Genomic DNA, 18945 nt, shown 5'->3' on the forward strand with positions numbered 1-18945 from the left:
CTGTAACTTCTTATTTAAGAGGCTCCTCTGTCCTCCCCTCGTTTCCTGTATTAATGGCAGCTGTTTGAACTTGTTATCAGTATAAAATACACCTGTCCACAACCTCAAACAGTCACACTCCCAAACTCCACTATGGCCAAGACCAAAAGAGCTGTCAAAGGACACCAGAAACAAAATTGTAGAGCCTGCACCAGGCTGGGAAGACTGAATCTGCAATAGGTAAGCAGCTTGGTTTGAAGAAATCAACAGTGGGAGCAATTATTAGGAAATGGAGACATACAACACCACGATAATCTCCCTCGATCCCGGGGCTCCACGCAAGATCTCACCCCGTGGGTTCAAAATGATCACAAGAGCGGTGAGCAAAAATCCCAGAACCACACGGGGACCTAGTGAATGACCTGCAGAGAGCGGGACAAAGTAACAAAGCCTACCATCAGTAACACACTCCGCCAGGGACTCAAATCCTGCTGTGTCCCCCTGCTTAAGCCAGTACATGTCCAGGCCCGTCTGAAGTTTGCTAGAGTGCATTTGGATGATCCAGAAAGGATTGGGGAATGTCATATGGTCAGGTGAAACCAAAATATAACTTTTTGGTAAAAACTCAACTAAGTCGTGTTTGGAGGACAAAGAATGCTGAGTTGCATCCAAGAACACCATACCTACTGTGAAGCATGGGGGTGGAAACATCATGCTTTGGGGCTGTTTTTCTGCAAAACCAGGGACGACTATCCGTGTAAAGGAAAGAATGGATAGGGCAATGTATCGTGAGATTTTGAGTGAAAACCTCCTTCCATCAGCAAGGGCATTGAAGATGAAACGTGGCTGGGTCTTTCGCATGACAATGATCCCAAACACACCGCCGGCAACTGAAGGGGTGGCTTCGTAAGAAGCATTTCAAGGTCCTGGAGTGGCTTAGCCAGTCTCCAGATCTCAACCCCATAGAAAATCTTTGGAGGGAGTTGAAAATCCGTGTTGCCCAGCGACAGCCCCCAAAACATCCACTGCTCTAGAGGAGATCTGCATGGAGGAATGGGCCAAAATACCAGCAACAGTGTGCTGAAAACCTTGTGAAGACTTACAGAAAGCGTTTGACCTGTGTCATTGCCAACCAAGGGTATATAACAAAGTATTGAGAAACTTTTTTGTTATTGACCAAATACTTATTTTTCCACCATAATTTGCAAATAAATTCATTAAAAATCCTACAATGTGATTTTCTGGAATTTATTTTCTCATTTTGTCTGTCATAGTTGGCGATGTACCTATGATGAGAATTACAGGCCTCTCTCATCTTTTTTAAGTGGGAGAACTTGCATGATTGGTGGCTGACTAAATGCTTTTTTTTCCCCACTGTGGCTGTACCATGATATTTGCATTGCTACTAAGTAACCCTCCAATTGTTCTCCACTAATTCCCCCGCTAAAGCCCCTCCCCATCCCAAGTTGAGCTGTCATCCCAGTGATCGCGCCCATACCACCCCCCATCCCCCCGGATCCCTAGGCCCCCCGAGAGGCCAGGACCCATCCATCGAAAACAGCACACAGTGCCACCCACAAAACAGAAGCAGGTCAACCGCCAAAAGCATTTCCAATGCTCTCACCTCAATATATATATATATAGCTATTTAAAAATATATATCTATTCAAATATCTTGCATATCTTATTTTCCATCATTATCAATTAATATACGTAATAATGTTGGCAGTTCATGCGTAGGGATTTTAACCTATAACCGGATTGCCATTACATTTTTGACAAGCAATTATTATTTTAGCAAACAATTATTGTGGTTCATCCTATATTCTCCCTAACATCCTTACCCCCTTGCAACAGATGTGGGAAAAACACACACACACACACACACGCACATACTCTAACACACTCAACCCCTTTCCTCCACAATCAACCATAAGATCAGATGCTCAGCGGTTGTTACATCCCAGAGCCCAACTCAAGAAGAACCTGATTTCCGAATGCGTATACAGTTACAGCTGTTTGAGAAAGCATGCAAGATTTAGCAAAAATTGACAACAATGTGAGATTTGGTTAATCTATTTAATCTATGTCAAGTCCTAGGTGATGGAGATCAATCCACCCTCTTCACCTGAGACAAAACACTCTGGTTGTAACCCTTTTCCCCAAGCATCTTCTGAGAGTTACTTAGTTAGCGTCACAAATGGCACCCTATTCCTATATAGTGCACTAATTTTGACCATGGCCTTAGGGCTCTGGTCAAAAGTATGTGCAGTAAGTATGGAATAGGGTGTAATGTGGATACGCCTATATCTGCATTTCCACCCATGTGTACAGGTTACTTTTCATGGCGGTGCGGTTACAAGTGTGGTTAGTCTGAATCTCAGCTGAGATAGTGAAGGGAGGGGAGTGATGCGTCTCTGAAGGAATGAAGAAAGAAAGAGAGTGAGAAATAGTGGGGGGAGATGGACAGATAGAAAGAGGGTGAAGGAAAGTTAGAGACAGGGGGAATGGAGATGTAGAGAGAGAGGTTGTGTTTTGAAAAATATGTTTCTCCTTTCAGTCATTCATCAAAAACTACATTACCCAGAGGTCTTTGAGGCGAGCTGATATGTACAGTAGGTGTGGCCAGGTGTGTCAGACAGACCTCATTATTGTAACTTTCAATACAAGAAATAGGATACAGAAAAAATCACCTGATCAACAGCACACAGGTAATTTCAACCTCTCAGATTACCATTCTTCCGTTTGTATGTTTCATCGTAAATAATAATTTGTTCTTAACAAGTTAAATAAAGGTTACATTTGTTTTCTTCTTTTTTAAAGGCTGCCTTTAGGCTACAACAAACCAGGGAACATATTGTGCAATAGAAGTTGTGAATACAACACACCCAGACAATTCTCACACATTGACCTGATTAGGCTCTCTCAATGGAGTAGCCTACTTGAGTTGGCCAAATTGGTGAATTCACAAATGTTTGCAGGCCCACCTGTATTGGAGACGTTTAGCCTAAAGTAGCCTAAGAAGGCTAGCCTATACGTTTGTTGAAATGTGTTTTATGAATGATAAACTATAAAACATTTATCTAGAAAGGACAGACTTTACCAACTTTTTCTTCCCAGGGAAATGTACTCGACTAACACAGCTGTCTATGGAATTGTATAGCTTGTGAAACGTTTGAAGAAGGATTTCGGGCAATGAATAGGAATGTTCCATTTGGTGGAAAACTTTATTTGGAGAACTTTGCGGTCCCAACATAAAATGATAAACGCACAGCGGCGGTTTATCTTGAACTGAAATATAAACCCCACGTTGAGACAACCGGTAAACTCTTTCTCCGTAAAAGTCTACCTATTGCCCGTTACAACTCTTCAATGCGCGGGGATAATGATATCGTCACCCCGAGAGGCGACAATGGTTCGTTTCAGCTGCTTACCATGCAGAAGTATTTTGTAGCGTTAGAAAAAAGACGGATCTACTCCGCCGGCACCGCATGTTTAAGCTGAACGGGTTTCGCAAGTTATGAAGTGGGTGAGTGAACCGAACGAATGGCTGACTGTATCTTTTTTAATATTACATTGTCGTTTTCCTTTCCATTTATTTGCACACGCCAAAAAGGTCGAGAAACCGTTTGTCCGCTGTAGCTTCCAAGATATTGTAACTGTTCAGTCTGAAACGTTTGAGTGACAGACAGGTTTAGAATAAACCAACCACAACAACCAAAAATCAAAGCAAAGCACCATTAATAACCGGAACAACAAACTTTCGTGTGGGTTGTTTACGATGCTTTGAGGTCTGGCTCGGTAGGCTAGTTTCGTTGTGAATTAAAGCCAACGGAAAGAGAACCATTGGCATGGTATGCATTGCGGGCGACGTTGTCAGGCAGAACCTGTCGTTCATTCATGTCGGCTGCCTTGGGTGTAGGTTTTTGCTGCTGGCTGCAAAGTTGCAGAATCAGTCAGTGAATTCCAGCGTTGCAGAAAAACGTCTCAAACGCGCCAGTATGACCGATGTTTCAAAGTTGATCGTTTGTTTTTATCGGTCAACTATAATTGGGCCAAATGTAGCCTACACCAGCTTCAGTTGGGGAAAATGCAGCGACCAATTTAAAAGCACATGACACAAGAGAAGACACACACACTTGCTTGGCTGCAACGGTAGTTTGTGTTATAACGTTAGATAGCTTCTTAGCTCATTACCTGGGCATTCTTTTTAATGTGTTGTTGTTGTTGCAGTGAAGAGAACAAGAGTGCTCTGAGAGCTACCTGTCTGTAGTGAATCTAGGCTATAGCCTGAGTGCCAGTCTGTGCTTTATTGACTACTGCTTGTCACTCAGTGTCATCCCGAACATTTTCATCATGGCAAACTTGACGGTTGTCATGATGACAATGAGATGGCATAACAGCACAAATAGATATAGTACCAGGCTAGAGATTCTAAGGTCAGTTTCCGGGATAGGTGGACACAGATTAAGCTTAGTCCTGGATTTAAAGGCATTTCAAATGAAGATTCTTCATTGAGCATGCGTTTTTAGTCCAGGACTAGGCTAGTTTGATCTGTGTCCTAGAAACCAGGCCAGGGCCAACTTCAGTTCATCTTACTCCTACTTCCACAGTGAATTCAATGCTCTCGGGTGAAGTTTCCCCCTAGGTACAGATCTAGGGTCAGCGTCCCCTCCCCCCAATCCTAACCTTAACCATTAGTGGGGGAAATGACCCAAGATAGGAAACTTCCACAGTTATCAATTGGAACTGTATCTATGCGGGTATTTAGCCTCTGTTAGACTATACTTGTATTGTCTGTGGGCCTTCATCTACCCCGGGACCCACCTAAGTTTAGTTGTCTTGGCCTCGTGACAGTTGACAGCAGAATACTGGTCTGTTCTGTTGCCGTGGCGACACGGGAGAACTTTAGCACAACAGGGCAGTGTAATTACAGAGCTGTGTGTCAGTCTGTGGAATTACTTCCAGGTTTCCTCCTTTCTCTTTCTCTCCTCTATCTTTTTACTCCCTCTTCATTTTTTCTCACATTAGGCATATACACCCAGTCTCTCTCTCTCTCTCTCTCTCTCTCTCTCTCTCTCTCTCTCTCTCTCTCTCTCTCTCTCTCTCTCTCTCTCTCTCTCTCTCTCTCTCATATCCTTGACCCTTTCTCATTGTCCCTATCCCTCTCTCTCTCTTCCTGACGATGTATGGCTTTGTGGAATCGCTCTCTCTCTCTCTCTCTCTGAACCCCTCTTTTTGTTTGTTCCGCTCTCTGAACCACTCTCTTTTCTTTGTTCCGTTCACATAGTTATCTGGGAGTCTCTCTGTTGTTTTTTATTTTTCCTCTCTGTTCCCTCAACTGAGTGACAACACAATGCACTGAAAAACAAGAGGACCTTGCTTCTGCCCGTAGAAAATAATTATAGTTCTGTGCTTCTGATACAGCAGTCCTTAGACTTTTTCTGTTCTGTGTGCTGATTCTGTTTCCTGTCTGTCTGTCTCTCTCTCTCTCCTCTGTTAGTTTTACCATTGTGTGACTGATTATCAGTCAGCCGATTAAAAACTGTCAGACTGACCAAATATTCCCATCTACCCTGTCAGCCCCCACCCCCTCATTTGGGCCCCTTATACCCTCTCCTCCTCCCTCTCCTCCTCCCTCTCCCTCCTCCCTCTCCTCCAGCCCTCTCCACCTCCCTCTCCACCTCCCTCTCCACCTCCCTCTCCACCTCCCTCTCCTCCTCCGTCTCCTCCTCCGTCTCCTCCTCCGTCTCCTCCTCCCTCTCCTCCTCCCTCTCCTCCTCCCTCTCCTCCTCCCTCTCCCCCCTCCCTCTCTCCCCCTCTCTCCCCCTCCCTTCTCTCTTTCTCCCTCTCCTCCTCCCTCTCTCCCCCCCTCCTCCCTCCCCTCCTCCCTCCCTCCCTCCCTCCCTCCCCTCTCCTCCTCCCTCTCTCCCTCCCTCTCCTCCGGCCCGAACATAATTACCAAATAAATATTTTGTAGACTGCAAATTGACCGTAAGAAGCCCAAACAGATATGTTTGACTAAATCATAATAATTTCAAACCTTGCTTACATTTTTTTGCTCAGAAAACTTCGGGGGCCAAATAAAACCGCTGGGCCGCCAGTTGGGGAACCCTGCCCTGGGCCTACATATATAGTTAAGAAGTTTACATACTGTTTCTCCTCCACAGCAACTTTAACTTTTGCATTTATAAAATACTCATAAGGATATTCTGTAAGTATACTGTATCTTCTTGCTAATCTGCCGTTGTTAGACAGTGCAGTAAATCTGTTTCTCATCACTCAGTGTTTTCACTGACAGGCCCTGCATGATTTCGTTGTTTGGCTGTAGTACAGATCAGCTTTGACCTGGAGATGTTTCAGGGGTTGTTGACAGTGACACACACACACACACACAGACACTGATGTTCACGCATGCACACACACGAACACACACACACACACACACACACAGAGAAAGGGGACATGGGCCCTGGTCAAAGGTAGTGCACTATATAGGGAATAGGGTGCCATTTGGGACTTGTCTCTGTGATAAGACCAGCAGTCTGACAGTATGCCCCGGGAGAGTGAGAGAAAATTGAGGAAGGGAGGACAGAAAACAGAAAGACAGTCAGTGACTGGAGAGTTGGAGCATTGACAGAGTTGGAGATAATGGAGTGTGAAATAAAGAAAGAGAGCGAGGGAGGCAGAGAAAAAAGACAGAAAAGAATGTAAAGAAAGAAAAGAGAGAGACTCAAGAGGGGGAAGATGTGAGAAAATATGGAAATCCCTAGGTTATGGATTTGAATGGACTCCAAAGCACAGACAGACCTGACCAAGACATTAGAGATTTGGAGTGAAAAGTTCAAAGAAAGAGAGCAAGTTGGAGAAAGAGAATAGGTCTGTAGGAGAGAAAGAGAGAATATCTATGATGGAGAGATAAAGACAGAGATAAGAGAGCGAGAAAGGAGAGAGAATATAGACTAGTGAGAAGTTAGACAGGATGTGTAGAATGGACATGTTGAATCCATTAGCTTCCAAGTGCAATGCCCCCTTTGGCCAGGAGCCAATCAGATCTGCCCTCAGCTGTCTGCCTCTGATGGGGTCATCATGGAGAAGTTGACTGTGCCCGGAAAATAACCATGGAACTCCAAGCAAGACACACCCACACATATAGGGCCCTAAACAATCAGCGTTGCGGGACGGAATCAAGGAATCCAGACATTAAAACGAAATTCAACAATATTCAACATTTTATTGAAATTAGTAGGAAATCAATGAACTTATTCGAAAAATGCATTAATTTGCTCAAGTTTATCATAAGACATTAACAAAATGCATCAGTGATTCGTATTTTCCTGCAACTTTCTGAAACGGCACAGAAATGCCCCTGTGTGTGCGTGCGTGTGCGTGCGTCCTGTGTGTGTGTATGTCTACACTTTGTGTGGCTGTTAGCGACGATGCTAATGATAACCTTCTTCTGGTAGAGATGGAAAGGCTTTCCCAAAAACCTTCTCATTTAAATGTTAACTACAAAGTAGCCAATGCCAACCTGGACTTACAACATCCAATTTAGTTGTTTTTTCTATTAAAAGGTGTGATTTTGAGAGCGAAAACCTGAAGAAAACAGAAACCTGGAAAAATAAAAACGGAATTTTGAAAAACACAAAAACGGAATCAGGCTAAAAATAAAACTGATTTTATAAGGCCCTACATACATATGCATGAAACACTCACACACACAAACCGGTGTCAAACATATATATATATATATATCCTGTCACGTTAAAGACTGTTTTGTTTTTGTGTTTGTAGGGTCACATGGTCTTTGTGAAGAGGTCAAGCACACTAGACACTACCAGCACACAGAGCAATAATCATAACCAGTGGCTGGGGTTCTGGGTTGTCTGGAAACCTGATTTGCCGTGGCTAAAGATACAGAGATTTCTGCACATGTGCAGGATTCTTTGTTTTTTTACGTAGCTGCTGCTCAGTTCTCCGCTGCAGCTTCCCCCTCCTTGATCGGCGATAAGGGCCATTGTCTAGTGTAGCCTACAAAACTTCATGTTGTACACAAAGGACATGATTGGCATGTTCCAACTACTGCCTTCCCTGTCCCAGTAGACTATTAAACATAAACACGTTTTCAGGTTCTTTTTTCAGGAGGGGAGTTGGGCTACATGCAGCTATTTACATGTTGTACACAAAAGACATGATCAACATGTTCGTACAAACTCGCAGTTCGTTTTTTGTACCAATGCAAAACTCAAGTGGGGAGTTACATGCAGCTATCTAGGCAGCATATCAAACAAGCAAGACACAGACACGCAGTCTAATTAGCGATGTAATGTTCTTTTTTTTAAATCATCATTGCAAACATTGGCTAAGCAGGAGGCAGACTGGCAGTCAGAGTAGTAGTGTTATTTTTCAGCAACTCTGGCTGATGATTACGATATGGCAGCAACTACAAAGATTAGCCTACGTCATCACACAAAACGCAGATTGTTTTTGCTCCAATGTGTAGGGACTACGTCCTGCTTGTGTATCTGCAATATCCGTTACAACAGACAGAATGTTGTAGCCTTCATAATGGCCTTGAATGTTCGTTCAAATCGCCGCGGGGTTCTGTGTTCTCAGCCACGGTCATAATCATATACTTTATTGATTTTTCTCTGATCATTTCCTTGTCCTGTGTTCGCTCTGAGCTTTACATCTCTGGTAAGTCTGTTTTGGTTCAACTCTGAACACACACATAGGCCTAGTATGGTAAAACTCTATTCAAACAGTAATTCCAACACTTCAGTGGTGATACAAACACACATGTTTTGATTTAAGCCTTGTTTCTGTTACAATCAATCAATTTTCAATCAATTTTATTTTATATAGCCCTTCTTACATCAGCTAATATCTCGAAGTGCTGTACAGAAACCCAGCCTAAAACCCCAAACAGCTAGTAATGCAGGTGTAGAAACACGGTGGCTAGGAAAAACTCCCTAGAAAGGCGAAAACCTAGGAAGAAACCTAGAGAGGAACCAGGCTATGAGGGTGGCCAGTCCTCTTCTGGCTGTGCCGGGTGGAGATTATAACAGAACCATGCCAAGATGTTCAAAAATGTTCATAAGTGACAAGCATGGTCAAATAATAATCAGGAATAAATCTCAGTTGGCTTTTCATAGCCGATCATTAAGAGTTGAAAACAGCAGGTCTGGGACAGGTAGGGGTTCCATAACCGCAGGCAGAACAGTTGAAACTGGAATAGCAGCAAGGCCAGGCGGACTGGGGACAGCAAGAAGTCACCACGGCCGGTGTCCCGATGTATGGTCCTAGGGCTCCAGGTCTCTCAGTTGGCTTTTCATAGCCGATCAAGAGTTGAAAACAGCAGGTCTGGGACAGGTAGGGGTTTCGTAACCCGCAGGCAGAACAGTTGAAACTGGAATAGCAGCAAGGCCAGGCGGACTGGGGACAGCAAAGGTGTCATCATGCCCGGTAGTCCTGACGTATGGTCCTGGGGCTCAGGTTCTCAGAGAGAAAGAGAGAACGAGAGGCATACTTAAATTCACACAGGACACTGGATAAGACAGGAGAAGTACTCAGGTATAACCAACTAACCCCAGCCCCCCGACACATAAACTACTGCAGCATAAATACTGGAGGCTGAGACAGGCGGTCCGGGAGACACTGTGGCCCCATCCGAAGAAACCCCGGACAGGGCCAAACAGGAAGGATATAACCCCACCCACTCTGCCAAAGCACAGCCCCCGCACCACTAGAGGATATCCTCAACCACCAACACAATCCTGAGACAAGGCCGAGTATAGCCCACAGAGGTCTCCACCACAGCACAAACCAACGCCACCCAGACAGGAAGATCACGTCAGTAACTCAACCCCACTCCAAGTGACGCACCCCTCCCAGGGACGGCGCATGAAAGAGCACCAGCAAGCCAGTGACTCAGCCCCCTGCAACAGGGTTAGAGGCAGAGAACCCCAGTGGAGAGGGGAACCGGCCTGGCAGAGACAGCAAGGGCTGTTCGTTGCTCCAGAGCCTTTCCGTTCACCTTCACACTCCTGGGCCAGACTACACTCAATCATATGACCTACTGAAGAGATAAGTCTTCAGTAAAGACTTCAAAGGTTGAGACCGAGTCTGCGTCTCTCACATGGGTAGGCAGACTGTTCCATAAAAATGGAGATCTATAGGAGAAAGCCCTGCCTCCCGCTGTTTGCTTAGAAATTCTAGGGACAAATAGGAGGCCTGCGTCTTGTGACCGTAGCGTACGTATTGGTATGTACAGCAGGACCAACTCGGAAAGATAGGTGGACAAGCCCATGTAACGCTTTATAGGTTAAGTAAAACCTTGAAATCAGCCCTTGCCTTAACAGGAAGCCAGTGTAGGGAAGCTAGCACTGGAGTAATATGATCAAATTTCTTGGTTCTAGTCAGGATTCTAGCAGCGTATTTAGCACTAACTGAAGTTTATTTAGTGCTTTATCCGGGTAGCCGGAAAATAGAGCATTGCAGTAGTCTAACCTAGAAGTAACAAATGCATGGATAAATTTTCTGCATCATTTTTGGACAGAAAATTTCTAATTTTTGCAATGTTACGTAGATGGAAAAAAGCTGTCCTTGAAACAGTCTTGATATGTTCGTCAAAAGAGATCAGGAGTCAAGAGTACGAGGTCCTTCACAGTTTTATTTGAGACGACTTTACAACCATCAAGATGAATTGTCAGATTTAACAGAAGATCTCTTTGTTTCTTGGGACCTGGAACAAGCATCTCTGTTTTGTCCGAGTTTAAAAGTAAAAAGTTTTCAGCCATCCACTTCCTTATGTCTGAAACACAGGCTTCTAGCGAGGGCAATTTTGGGGCTTCACCATGTTTCATTGAAATGTACAGCTGTGTGTCATCCGCATAGCAGTGAAAGTTAACATTATGTTTTGAATAACATCCCCAAGAGGTAAAATATATAGTGAAAACAATAGTGGTCCTAAAACGGAACCTTGAGGAACACCGAAATGTACAGTTGATTTGTCGGAGGACAGACCATTCACAGAGACAAACTGATATCTTTCCGACAGGGTAAGATCTAAACCAGGCCAGAACTTGTCCGTGTAGACCAATTTGGGTTTCAGTCTCTCCAAAAGAATGTGGTGATCGTGGTGTCAAAGGCAGCACTAAGGTCTAGTAGCACGGGACAGATGCAGAGCCTCGGTCTGACGCCATTAAAAGGTCATTTACCACCTTCACAAGTGCAGTCTCAGTGCTATGATGGGGTCTAAAACCAGACTGAAGCATTTCGTATACATTGTTTGTCTTCAGAAAGGCAGTGAGGTTGCTGCGCAACAGCTTTTCTAAAATTTTTGAGAGGAATGGAAGATTCGATATAGGCCGATAGTTTTTATATTTTCCGGGTCAAGGTTTGGCTTTTTCAAGAGAGGCTTTATCACTGCCACTTTTAGTGAGTTTGGTACACATCCGGTGGATAGAGAGCTGTTTATTATGTTCAACATAGGAAGGGCCAGCACAGGGAAGCAGCTCCTTCAGCAGTTTAGTAGGAATAGGATCCAGTATGCAGCTTGAAGGTTTAGAGGCCATGATTATTTTCATCATTGTGTCAAGAGATATGTACTAAAACAAGTGTTCTCTCCCGATCCCAGGCCCTCGCAGAGCGTGCAGATCCAGGACAGCTAAGCCCTGGAGGAATACGCAGATTCAAAGAGAGTCCGTAATTTGCTTTCTAATGGTCATGATCTTTTCCTCAAAGAAGTTCATGAATTTATTACTGCTGAAGTGAAAGCCATCCTCTCTTGGGGAATGCTGCTTTTTAGTTAGCTTTGCAACAGTATCAAAAGAAATTTTGGATTGTTCTTATTTTCCTCGATTAAGTTGGAAAAGTGGGATGATCGAGCAGCAGTGAGGGCTCTTGGTACTGCCGGTACTGTCTTTCCAAGCTAGTCGGAAGACTTCCAGTTTGAGTGTGGCGCCATTTCCGTTCCAATTTCCTGGAAGCTTGCTTCAAAGCTCGGGTATTTTCTGTATACCAGGAGCTAGTTTCTTATGACAAATGTTTTTCGTTTTTAGGGTGCAACTGCATCTAGGGTATTGCGCAAGGTTAAATTGAGTTCCTCAGTTAAGTGGTTAACTGATTTTTGTCCTCTGACGTCCTTGGGTAGGCAGAAGGAGTCTGGAAGGGCATCAAGAAATTTTTGTGTTGTCTGAGAATTTATAGCACGACTTTTTGATGCTCCTTGGTTGGGGTCTGAGCAGATTATTTGTTGCGATTGCAAACGTAATAAAATGGTGGTCCGATAGTCCAGATTTTGTGGAAAAACATTAAGATCTACAACATTTATTCCATGGGACAAAACTAGGTCAGAGTATGACTGTGGCAGTGAGTAGGTCCAGAGACATGTTGGACAAAACCCACTGAGTCGGTGATGGCTCCGAAAGACTTTTGGAGTGGGTCTGTGGACTTCTCCATGTGAATATTAAAATCACCAAAAATTGGAATATGATCTGCTATGACTACAAGGTCTGATAGGAATTCAGGAAACTCGAGAGGAACGCTGTATATGGCCCAGGAGGCCTGTAAACAGTAGCTATAAAAAGTGATTGAGTAGGCTGCATAGATTTCATGACTAGAAGCTCAAAAGATGAAAACGCCATTTTTTTGTAAATTGAAATTTGCTATCGTAAATGTTAGCAACACCTCCGCCCTTTGCGGGATGCACGGGAATATGGTCACTAGTGTAACCAGGAGGTGAGGCCTCATTTAACACAGCAAATTCATCAGGCTTAAGCCATGTTTCAGTCAGGCCAATCACATCAAGATTATGATCAGTGATTAGTTCATTGACTATGACTGCCTTTGAAGTGAGGGATCTAACATTAGTAACCCTATTTTGAGATGTGAGGTATCACGATCTCTTTCAATAATGGCAGGAATGGAGGAGGTCTTTATCCTAATAAGATTGCTAGGGTGAACACCGCCATGTTTAGTTTTGCCCAACCTAGGTGAGGCACAGACACAGTCTCAATGGGTATGGCTGAGCTGACTACACTGACTATGCTATTGGCAGACTCCACTAAGCTGGCAGGTTGGCTAACAGCCTGCTGCCTGGCCTGCACCCTATTTCACCTGTGGGGCTAGAGGAGTTAGAGCCCTATCTATGTTGGTAGATAAGAGAGAGAGCACCCCTCCAGCTAGGATGGAGTCCGTCACTCCTCAGCAGGTCAGGCTTGGTCCTGTTTGTGGGTGAGTCCCAGAAAGAGGGCCAATTATCCACAAATGTTATCTTTTGGGAGGGGCAGAAAACAGTTTTCAACCAGCGATTGAGTGCTGAGACTCTGCTGTAGAGCTCGTCACTTCCCCTAACTGGGAGGGGGCCAGAGACAATTACTCGATGCCGACACATCTTTCTAGCTAATTTACACACTGAAGCTATGTTGCACTTGGTGACCTCTGACTGTTTCATCCTAACATCGTTGGTGCCGACGTGGATAACAATATCTCTATACTCTCTACACTTTCGCCAGTTTTAGCTTTAGCCAGCACCATCTTTAGATTAGCCTTAACGTCGGTAGCCCTGCCCCCTGGTAAACAGTGTATGATCGCTGGGTGATTCGTTTTAAGTCTAATACTGCGGGTAATGGAGTCGCCAATGACTAGGGTTTTCAATTTGTCAGAGCTAATGGTGGGAGCCTTCGGCGTCTCAGACCCCGTAGCGGGAGGAGTAGAGACAAAGAAGACTCAGACTCAGACTCCGACTCGCTACATAATGGGGAAAACCGGTTGAAGGTTTCTGTCGGCTGAATGAGCGACACCGGTTGAGCATTCCAACAGTATTTCCCTCCAGAAGCCATGAGAAAGTTGTCCGGCTGCGGGGGACTGTGCGGGGGGATTTATACTAACGTTACTGTCTGTACTTACTGGTGGCACAGACGCTGTTTCTTCCTTTCCTACACTGAAATTACCCTTGCCTAACGATTGCGTCTGAAGCTGGGCTTGTAGCACAGCTATTCTCGCTCGTAAGGCGATCGTTCTCCTGTATATTATGAGTACAGCGACTGCAATTAGAAGACATCATGTTAATGTTACTACTTAGCTTCGGCTGTTGAAGATGTTGACGAACCATGTCCAGATAAAGCGTCCGGAGTAAAAAAAGTTGAATAAGGGAAAAAAAGTTGCGATGGAAAAATGGAAAATAAAGTAAAATTGGCAGCTAAAACGCACAGGAAAATGACTCTTCTGTCTCGGGATAAAACGTCCGGGGTGAAAAAGTTTAACGAAAAAAGATGAGTGAGGACAAAACTAAAAAAGTTGGTAAATTTGTTGAACACAGAGATTGATTAAACGTTTATTAAAAGTAAAACGTGAATAGTTTGGCAGGTAGCCAAGTAGCAACAAACAGCACAGCAGCACGGAGACAATGCGGAAGCGAGACGGAAGTCAACGATACAGAGGCTTTTGTTACAGAGGCTTTAGTCTTTAGTTTATTAGCTGGTATGAATTTCCTTGAACTCTAATTGCTAGGACACGCACCACCTCCCAGTTAGTAATAAGCATGATGTTTGTAGTTACGCTACATGGGTTTAAATGGGTTTCAAAGCAACAGGACAGGAAGTGTCTTCTTTGTATTTGAGTTGGGACTAAATAACGCAACACAGATTTTAGGATTAAACAAGCCTGAACTCCTACAATGCCCCCCCCTCCCCCCTCCCCCCTCCCCATGACGCGAGTACAAATTGGTCTGACAAAGAATTCTCTCTCTCTTACCAACCTCATGAATATTCATAATAAGTTCTGGTGCATGAGCAGCATTCTAGAACTCATGCGATCAGAAAGATATCCTGCCACAGAATGCTCATTACAATGTGAATGGATGGTGGTGGCTCTCCTATCCATCACATAATCATATGCTTGGTGTGTAGGCCTAGTATGATGTAGGCCTAGTATTGTATTCTAACACTTCACTGGTGATAACACACACACCAGCTGCTGTTGCTGTGTTTTGTTGGTATGATAAAGAACTGCTTTTACGAGGTAAACGAGGTGTGTGTGTGTCCAGGTGCTACAACAAAGTGCTACTAGCTGAAACACGAAGGAGAACTTCAATCACCACACCTTATGATTCCTAACATTCTTCTCTCTCTCTCTCTCTCTCTCTCTCTCAGGTAGTTTTTGCAACACTATGCTAGGAGAGTGGAGAGGCGGGACTAGGCGGACAAGGGTGTGACCCTTCTCTGTGATTGGTGGACAGAGATTGACGGACAGACAGACGGATAAAGAGGACGAGACAGACTGGAGAGGAGAGACTGAGAGAGAGAGATGGATCACAATGTCAACTTTGACCTGACTCCTCACCACATGGAGGCTGGCCTGGAGTAGTATTATTAGACTATACCAATGGAGGCTGCTGAGGGGAGGACGACTCATAATAATGGCTGGAATGGAGTTAATGGAATGGTATCAAACTCTCTGATGTGTTGATGTTTTGGTAAACAGAAGAGAGGGTTAAAATAAGACAATGACAGAGTTAACTGTCTGTTTGATGTTCTTTGAGGCAACTCTTTGAGGCCCAGTTCTGTACAGTACCAGTATTCAGCCAGACCCATTGTTCCCACAGAACAGACTGACTGTGTTTGTTTGACTGTTTGAATAGTCTTTGTTCCTTTGTTGTGTGTGTGTTTGTGTGTGTGTGTGTGTGTGTGTGTGTGTGTGTGTTCTTGTATTACTGAGGAGAATCTTCTGAGTGAGTCTCTTCCTGTGGTGTTCAACTGCAGGTTCCTGGGGAGCAAAAAGGCTTGTGATTGTGGTTCCTTTCGAATTAGGTCTTAAAGGCCATGAAATATTTAATATGAAGAGTTGTCAGTGCTTATCAAGGTGGTCAAAGCCTAGTGGTGAGGGAGTGTTTACACAATGTCTGTCTGTTTTTCTGAACAGTGGTTACTGGTTAGGGGTGTGTTTGTTTTTAGTGGTTAGAAGTGTATGTATGTGTGTTTGTATCCGACCCACTGAAGTACCCTCTCATCTCTCTCTTACTCTCTCTCTCACCCCCCCCCCTCTCTCTCTCTCATCCTCTCCCTCTCTCTCCCCTCTCTCTCCCCCTCTCTCTCTCCCCCTCTCTCTCCCTCCCTCTCTCCTCTCTCTCCGCCTCTCCCTCCCTCTCTCCTCTCGCTCTCTCTCGCTCCTTCTCTCCCTCTCTCTCTCTCTCTCTCTCTCTCCTCTCTCTCTCTCTCTCTCTCTCTCTCTCTCTGTTAGGAGCCCAGTGGATGAGGAGGGGTCCATGACTCCTTTAACCAGCTGATAGAGGATCAGAGACAGGAAGCCTTTGAGCTGCAGGAACTACAGAGGGAACTGGATGAGGAGGAAAGAGGTAGTGTTTGTGTGTGCGTGCATATATGCGAGTGAGACTGTGTGTGTGACTGCTTGAATGTGTAGGAGGGAAAGACAGTGTTAGTGTGCATGTCTTCATGTGTTGGTGTCTGCTGGTGTGAGTTTTATATGTGTGTGTGTGTGTATACCTCCATAAACCTCATACTCTCCTATCTCCAGACAGTGTAGCGTACCTGTCCAGCCCTGGTCGGGAGATATGGCGTGGGGGCCAGGGGGGGGGGGGGGGGGGGGAGGAGGGGAGACAGTTAGACCCCCTTATAGAGGAACGCTGGTCCTCCGCCACCCTCAGAGTCCTCTCCTCCATGCCCAGCCGCACCATCGGTAAGTCACCCCCTACGACACCCTTATGACACACTTATGAAACCTCTACGACACTGTTATTACAGTCTTAAGACAGCTATATGTACACCTAACTAGTATTTCTTCTTTTCACACTTCATGAGAGAGAGGTAGTTTCAGAAGTCAAAACTATTTCTGCCATTGTCGTGTGACTGTTAGTTCCTCTAGCAGGTGCACCAGCAGCCAGTCAGCCAGCCAGTCAGTCAGCCAGTCAGTCAGCCAGTCAGCCAGTCAGCCAGTCAGTCAGTCAGTCAGTCAGCCAGTCAGCCACTATCAACCCATCAACAGATACTGTATCTAACACAGTGGCTCTAAAAACACCATGGCACAAAGTAGAGTTCTGTCCGTCTATCAGACAGTTTAGGAATCATGCATCTACACACACACCTCTTCACTTTCTCTCCTCTCTCTAGGTCGCAGTCGAGGTGCTATCATCTCTCAGTACTGTAACAAGACCATGAAGTTGAGGAGACGCAGACAGAGCAGACCTTCCATAAAAGACTTTTCCCGCTCCGCACGACCCAGTATCCGTGGTTACGGCGTGGAGACGGGAGCGTGGAGACCGAGGCGTGGAAGGGGAGGGTGAGGTCACTTGCGTAAACGTTCACACACACACACTGAAATACCAACATTTTTGTTGTAATGATGTCATAACCTACGCATAACTAATGTGTGTGTGTGTCCGTGCATCTGTCCATCTGTGTGTGTGTGTCTTTGCGTGCGCGCTGCAGGCGTAAGCGTGACCACCTGGTCAACAACCTTCAGAACCTCTCTCTGAGTGACCGGGTCAGGATGCTGCGAGCCATGCCTCTGTCTGTGGCTGAGAAGAGTGAACTAAGGTATCTACACTCCTCTATCACCTCTCTCTCTCTCTCTCTCTCTCTTTCTCCATCCCTCTATCACCCCTCTCTCTCTCTCTCTTTCTCCATCCCTCTATCACCTCTCTCTCTCTTTCTCCATCCCTCTATCACCCCTCTCCTCTCTTTCTCCATCCCTCTATCACCCCCTCTCTCTCTCTCTTTCTCCATCCCTCTATCACCCCCCTCTCTCTCTCTTTCTCCATCCCTCTTTCACCCCCTCTCTCTCTCTCTCTCCATCCCTCTATCACCCCTCTCTCTCTCTTTCTCCATCCCTCTATCACCCCTCTCTCTCTCTCTTTCTCCATCCCTCTATCACCCCTCTCTCTCTCTTTCTCCATCCCTCTATCACCCCCTCTCTCTCTCTTTCTCCATCCCTCTATCACCTCTCTCTCTCTTTCTCCATCCCTCTATCACCCCTCTCTTTCTCCATCCCTCTATCACCTCTCTCTCTCTTTCTCCATCCCTCTATCACCCCTCTCTCTCTTTCTCCATCCCTCTATCACCCCTCTCTCTCTCTTTCTCCATCCCTCTATCACCCCTCTCTCTCTCTTTCTCCATCCCTCTATCACCTCTCTCTCTCTTTCTCCATCCCTCTATCACCCCCTCTCTCTCTCTTTCTCCATCCCTCTATCCTGCTGTCTCTATCTCTCTGATGCTCTGAGCCATGCCCCTCCCTCTGTGGCAGAGGAAGAGTGAACTAAGGTATCTGCACTCCTCTACACCTCTCTCTCTCTCTTTCTTATCCTATCACTCTCTTTCTGTCAGACTCTTCCCTCTCATTATTCTCTCTCTCTCCTCCTCCTCTCTGCAGCTCTATCAATAGTTGTCATGGTCTCATCCTCTATTCCTCTGTCTGTCACTCACTTGTGTATCATCTTGTAACCCCCATCCCTCTCTCTCCCCCCGTCCCTCTCTCTCCCCCCGTCCCTCTCTCTCTCCCCCTGTCCCTCTCTCTCTCCCCCCATCCTTCTGTCTCCCATCATTCCTCTCTCTCTCTCTCTCCCTCCAGGAGGTTGGCTGATAGGAAGGGTCTACGCTCCAAACACAGTCAGATCCCCTGCTGCAGCCAGCTGAAGTATAACATCATCAACGTAAGTCACACAGACAAACACAGTCAGATCCCCTGCTGTAGCGGCTGAAGTATAACATCATCAACGTAAGTCACACAGACAAACACAGTCAGATCCCCTGCTGTAGCCGGCTGAAGTATAACATCATCAACGTAAGTCACACAGACAAACACAGTCAGATCCCCTGCTGTAGCCAGCTGAAGTATAACATCATCAACGTAAGTCACACAGACAAACACAGTCAGATCCCCTGCTGTAGCCAGCTGAAGTATAACATCATCAACGTAAGTCACACAGACAAACACAGTCAGATCCCCTGC

General features: G+C 45.4%; 1 long non-coding RNA gene across 1 annotated transcript; it reads left to right on the forward strand.

Moving 5' to 3' along the window:
* Positions 1–3487: 3487 nt before the first annotated feature.
* On the forward strand, positions 3488–16243 carry LOC123488333. The gene is made up of 3 exons (XR_006660027.1): positions 3488–3508; positions 15135–15344; positions 16222–16243. It is a non-coding gene; the product is annotated as an uncharacterized LOC123488333 (long non-coding RNA).
* The last annotated feature ends 2702 nt before the right edge of the window (positions 16244–18945 follow it).

The sequence above is a fragment of the Coregonus clupeaformis genome, unplaced genomic scaffold (assembly GCF_020615455.1).
Source record: "Coregonus clupeaformis isolate EN_2021a unplaced genomic scaffold, ASM2061545v1 scaf2190, whole genome shotgun sequence".
Lineage (NCBI taxonomy): Eukaryota > Metazoa > Chordata > Actinopteri > Salmoniformes > Salmonidae > Coregonus > Coregonus clupeaformis.